The sequence below is a fragment of the Physeter macrocephalus genome, chromosome 3 (assembly GCF_002837175.3).
Source record: "Physeter macrocephalus isolate SW-GA chromosome 3, ASM283717v5, whole genome shotgun sequence".
Taxonomy (NCBI): domain Eukaryota; kingdom Metazoa; phylum Chordata; class Mammalia; order Artiodactyla; family Physeteridae; genus Physeter; species Physeter macrocephalus.
In genome coordinates, this window is record NC_041216.1 from 7,938,823 (window position 1) to 7,944,851 (window position 6,029).

Consider the following 6,029-nt stretch of genomic DNA (forward strand, 5'->3'; position numbering starts at 1 on the left):
GCCATGGCCGCTGAGCCTGTGTGTCCAGAGCCTGTGCTCCGCAACGGGAGAGGCCACAACAGTGAGGGGCCTGCGTACCACAAAAAAAAAAAAACCCAAAAAACAAAGGACATCATCAAGAAAGTGAAAACTCATGGAAGAAAATATTTGTAAATCATAACTGGTTAGGGATTTGTATCCAGAATATGTAAAAAATAAACCCAAATGAGAAATAGGCAAAGGATTTAAATAGAAATTTCTGCAAGGAAGATATACAAAAATGCCAATTAAGTACATAAAACGTTGCTTGGCATCATTAGTCAATAAGAAAATGCAGGGAATTCCCTGGTGGTCCAGTGGTTAGGACTCTGAGCTTCCACTGCAGGGGTCCTGGGTTTGATCCATGGTCGCAGAACTAAGATCCCCAAAGCTGCTCGGTCTGGCCAAAAACAAAAGCAAATCAAAATCCCGAAATACCACTTGAAACTTTCAGCTATAAGATCAATGTCTGAAGATCTAATGTATAACATGGTGACTCTAGTTACTAACACTGCTTTATAGAATTGAAATTTGCTAAGAGAGTAGAATTTAAGTGTTCTCACAAAGAGAAATAGGTGATGAATGCTTTCACAAAGTGTCAAATCACAATGTACACTTTATTTTACAATTGTGTTTGTCAATTATACCTCAAAGCTGGAGAAGGAAAAAGAGACCTCTTCACAACCACTAGATGTCTAGAATGTGGGGAGAATGTGGAGAAATCAGAGCCCTCGTATACTATTGGGAATGTAAAATTGTGTAGCCACCTTGGAAAACAGTCTAGCAGTTCCCCAGTTACCATATGACCCAGGAAGTCTAATAACCTGAGAGAAACGAAAACATGTTCACACAAAAGTTTGTACATGAATGTTTGTAGCATCTTATTCATAAAAGCCAAAAGGTGGAAGTAACTCAAAGTCAATCGATAAATGGATAAACAAATTTGGTATATCCGTACTATGGAGTATTACTCAGCCGTAAAAAGGAATGAAGTAGTGATATGTGGTACAACTTAGATGAACCTTGAAAACATGCTAAGTGAAGCCAGTCACAAAAGGCCACATGTTATATGATTCTATTTGTATGAAATGACCAGAACAGGGAAATCTACAAAGTAAATACGTGGTTGCTTAGGACTGGGGGGAAGGGGTTGAGAAAGGGGGAGTAGTGGGGAATAAGGGTGCAGTTGCTGAAGGATACAGGGTTTCCTTTTGAGGTAATGAAAATATTCTGAAATTACTGGTGATGCACGTATCTGTGAATATACTAAAAACCATTAAATCATACTTTGGGTGAATTGGATGGTATGTGAATTACATCCCAATAAAACGGTTTTTTAAAAAAAGAAAGAGACTGTGGTAGTCGTATATATAAGAAGAGGCCAGAGCAATAGGCACAGGTAAGATCATTTGCAGGCCATATTAAGGCTTTTGATCTTTATCATAAGAGCTTTTCCTTGTTCTTTGCTAACAGCTTGAGCAAGAGGCACTGAGATGACCCAGATTATTAAAATGCCTCCTAAATTGTCTTACCCCTTGCCCACTGTTGTCCATTTCAGCAGTTTCCATTATTTAATGCTTCGTAACACACCACTCCTAATTTCAATGACTTGGAACAACAAATTATTATGGTGTTGAGGGTTGACTGGGCTCAGCAAGGTGGATGGAGACTGGAGCTGTCGTTTTCTGAAGACTATTGGGGTAGATGTCCAAGATGGCTATTTCACTCACATGTCTGATGCCTCTGCTGAGGTGGTTGGAACTTTATATTCTTTCTGTTTCCAGAAGATGATTAGGTATGTCTCAGTTCCTAAAAGGAAAAGGGACTGGTGTATATTTTGAGAGGTGTTGCAGGAGAATGCTGCTCATTGTGCCTTGTGTGGCAATATCCGGAAAAGAGTTGCTTGCGTTATTTCTGATGGGAAATTAGTTGTCTTCTTTTCCTTTGTTCTGTTATAATGTGTATTTTCTCTCTAGCAGCTTTTAAGCTTTTCTCTTGATCTCTTTAAGCTTTTTCTCTGTTTTTCAGCATCTTGGTTATGATGTGCCTTGGGATGGTTTGCTTTGTGTTATTTTGCTTCAGGTTTGTTGAAATTCTTAGATCAATAGGTTTATAGTTTCATTACATTTAAAAAAATTGGCCACTACTTAATGAAATACTTTTCCTGCCTTCCTTTTCTTAAGACTTCTATTACATGTAAATTAGATTGCTTGACATTATCCAACAGATCACTGAGGTTCTTTTCATTAGTTTTATTTCCCTTAGGGCTTCAGCAAACTGAAAGACATAGCAGTATATTTTGCCATGTCCTCAAATTCACTAATCTTTACTTCTGTAGTGTCTAACCTGTACTCCCAATAAGTGAATTTTTCATTTCAGATATTGTATTTTCTTTTCTTCTAGAAAAGATACAATCTTGTATCTCCTAGAAGAAGATACTGTATTTTTCTAGAACTCTAGAAGTTCCATTAGTTCTATTTTAATACTTTCTCCTCATTATGTTCACATTTTCTTTTATATACATGTACATAGGTACAGTGCTGTTTTTAACATTATTGTCTGCTAGTTTCATCTCTGCCACTGTGTTTTCTTTTTTCTTTGTTTTGCTTGTTTGTTTTACTATTAACTGATTTTTCTCCTGGTATATGCCATAATTTCCTACTTCTTGACATGTCTAGTACTTTTTGATTGGATATTGGGCAGTGTTATATCATGTTGTCGAGTATCTTCCTTTTAAGAGTATTTAGTTTTGTTTTGGCAGGCAGGGAGAGTGGCCTTTTTCTCTAGAGCTAATTTCTTCTAGATGCCCCAGGTGTTTAACAGGTTCCTTTATTCTGGATGGTCAGAACATGAATGACTTCCAGGCCTGTGTAAGCTCTAGGAACTGTTCATCTTACAGTTTCTTCTTCTTTTCAAGAATTGTTTTTGTCTGACCTTGTGGAGTCTCATTCTATACATGCACAGTTTAGTGTTCTGCCAAGGATTCAAAAGGACTTTCATGCAAATTTCTTTCTCTACACAGCTTCCTCCTTTCTAATACTCTGTTCTACAAATTCCAGCTGCTTTTTTTTTTTTTTTTTTCTGGTGAGATCTTAGTTCCCCAACCAGGGATTGAACCCAGGCCCTTGGCAGTGAAAGTGCAGAGTCCTAACCACTTGAATGCCAGGGAATTCCCAATTCCAGCTGCTTCATCCTCATCAAACCAATCTCTGCCTCTTCAATGCAGCAAGACCATCATGCTCCGCTTGGGTTATACTTCCTATCCTGTGGATTGGATAATGTCTCCAGGCAGATAGCTATGACAACTGTAGGAATCATCTCATTTATTACTCTTTTTCTTTTAACTTTTTAAAAACATATTTATTTATTTGGCTACGTCGGGTCTTAGTTGCAGCATGTGGGGTCTTTGTTGCGGCATGAGGGATCTTCCGTTGTGGCGTGTGGGCTTCTCTCTAGTTGCGGCACACTGGCTTAGTTGCTCCGTGGCATGTGGGATCTTAGTTCCTCGACCAGGGATTGAACCCACGTTCCCTGCATTGGAAGGCAGATTCATAACCACTGGACCACCAGGGAAGTCCCTGAGATAGGACCTTTAAAGAGGTAATTAAGGTTAAACGAGGTCATATGGTTGCGGCTCTACACTATGAATGGTGTCCTTAGAAGAAGGGGAAGAGGTACAAAGGCCATATGCAAACGCCTTGTGAAGACAGCAAAAAGTCCCATCTGCAAGCCAATGACAGAGGCCTTAGAAGAAATCAAACTTGCTGACGCCTTGGTCTTGGACATCTGGCTTCCAGAACTATGAGAAAAATTTATGTTGTTTTAGCCATTCAGTCTGTGGTATTTTGTTATGTCAGCCTTAGCAATCTAATACACAGTCTTAAGAACAGTTGTTTCATATACTTTGCATAATTTTCTAGTTGTGTGTAGCAGAGGGGCAAATCTGGTACCAGTTCTCTATCTGAGCTGGAAGTTGAATCCAATAAATTTGTTTTATCAGAGGACAGAACAAGTTGGAAAAAGTAAATATTCACAGAAGTATCCATTTTACACTAGAAAACATGCCATATATATATATATATATATATATATATACACACATATATACACACACACATATATATTTTAAAAACAGCTTTGTGGAGGGAAAATTGCTATACAATAAGCTGCACATATTTTAAGTATAAGTTTGATACATTTGACATATGTTTGTAACATGAAATCATTACCATGATCAAGATAATAAACATGGCCATCATCCCCCAATAATTTCCTTGTGCCACTTAGCCATCAATATTCACAGAAGTATCCATTTTACACTAGAAAACATGCCATATATATATATATATATATATACACACATATATACACACACACATATATATTTTAAAAACAGCTTTGTTGAGGGAAAATTGCTATACAATAAGCTGCACATATTTTAAGTATAAGTTTGATACATTTGACATATGTTTGTAACATGAAATCATTACCATGATCAAGATAATAAACATGGCCATCATCCCCCAATAATTTCCTTGTGCCACTTAGCCATCCCTGACTCCTGCCCCTCCATAACCCTCCTTTCCTCTACCAATCTACTGATCTTCTTTCTTATCACTATAGATTAGTTGGTATTTTCTAGAACTTTATATAAATGACATCATATAGCATGAACTCCTTTTTTTGGGGGGGGGATCTGGCCTCTTTCAGCATAAGTTATTTTGAGATTCATTCATGTTGTTATTAATATATTCCTTTTTGTTGTTGAAGTATTGATATTGCTTTTTATGGCTATACCACCATTAAAAAAAATCCATTCACATATGATTGGCATTTGACTCATTTCCAATTTTTGGCTATTATAAATAAATCTGTTATAAATGTTCATGTAGAAGTCTTTATGAGAACATATGCTGTCAGTTTTCTTGGATAATTACCTAAGAGTGGAATGGCTGGGTTATATGGCACTCATCGCTTTTCTCTCCTGCTTGGTTTCTCTCTGAAGCATATATCACCTAATAAAGTATAAAATTTACATAGTGTATGGTCAGGCCACTCAAGATGGCCATTATCCTGCTCTCTGTACATTCCCTGCTTGACCAGTCCCAGCACATCACCTACATCCTACTCACATGACTCTCCAATCCTCTTAATCATAAGGCTTAAACAGTAACTACCTAGGTGCTTGCCCCCACCCCAGCTGCTGGTTTCCCTGGTAACTGACGAGCCCACCTGACATCAATTCCCCCTATAAAAGGTAGCCTTCTTCCTACCCCAAGTAGTGAAGACTGTTGCTGTATCCTGTCTGCTGCCTGCCATACACAGTGGGGTGTCACTCCAGAACTTTTGCTTCAGACTTGTAAGATTCCGTATGCAGTGAACCGTTGATGTCTCTGTCGCTGCCTGTGGGCTCTTTCTTTGGGGTCTCTCTTCAACCTCGTTGCTGGACAACTACAAAGCTTGTAGGCCTGTGGGGTGCAGCCCAACACTTATTAATTCTGTCAGTCTTCCATCACCAGAAATGAAGCTTCATAAAGGCAGGAAATCTTGGTTTACTGCTGTTTCCCTACCACCTAGAATAGTGTCTTGTCATAATAGGTACTCAATAATCATAACAGAAACACTTGTGTATTGCCTAATACGGGTCAGGCATATTTTAAGTACTTTGCATATGTAAGCATTTATTGAACTATTGAGATGATATATTCTTCTTTTATGAGACTCAGAGTATTAGATTTGTAGGTTTTGACTTTGAAGTTTTTGTGAACAGAGTTACTTGTTAGTGATTAGGCAGAAATGGCAAATTAAGGTTTATTCGGCAGACTAACTCCAGGTTGTGTAGTGGCTAGCTATGCCATTGTGTCGTGAAGATTCTGAAGGTAAGTCTGGGCTTAATACCGTGATTGATGATGATATTTTTACCCAGAACAGAGAGTGAAGGCATAGGTGCCCCGCTCCTAGATTTTTTTTTTTTTTTTTTTTCTTTGCGGTACGCGGGCCTCTCACTGTTG

The 6,029-nt window shown here is 38.2% G+C and overlaps 1 long non-coding RNA gene across 1 annotated transcript in view; it reads right to left on the reverse strand.

Moving 5' to 3' along the window:
- Window positions 1-3,182: 3,182 nt before the first annotated feature.
- The window catches only part of LOC114484933 (uncharacterized), a 4,510-nt gene continuing 1,663 nt past the window's right edge, over window positions 3,183-6,029 (reverse strand). The window contains exons 2-3 of the long non-coding RNA XR_003678306.2: window positions 5,292-5,486; window positions 3,183-3,817 (exon numbers count right to left, since the gene is read on the reverse strand). This is a non-coding gene — a long non-coding RNA (uncharacterized lncRNA). The remainder of the gene's footprint in view (window positions 3,818-5,291; window positions 5,487-6,029) is intronic.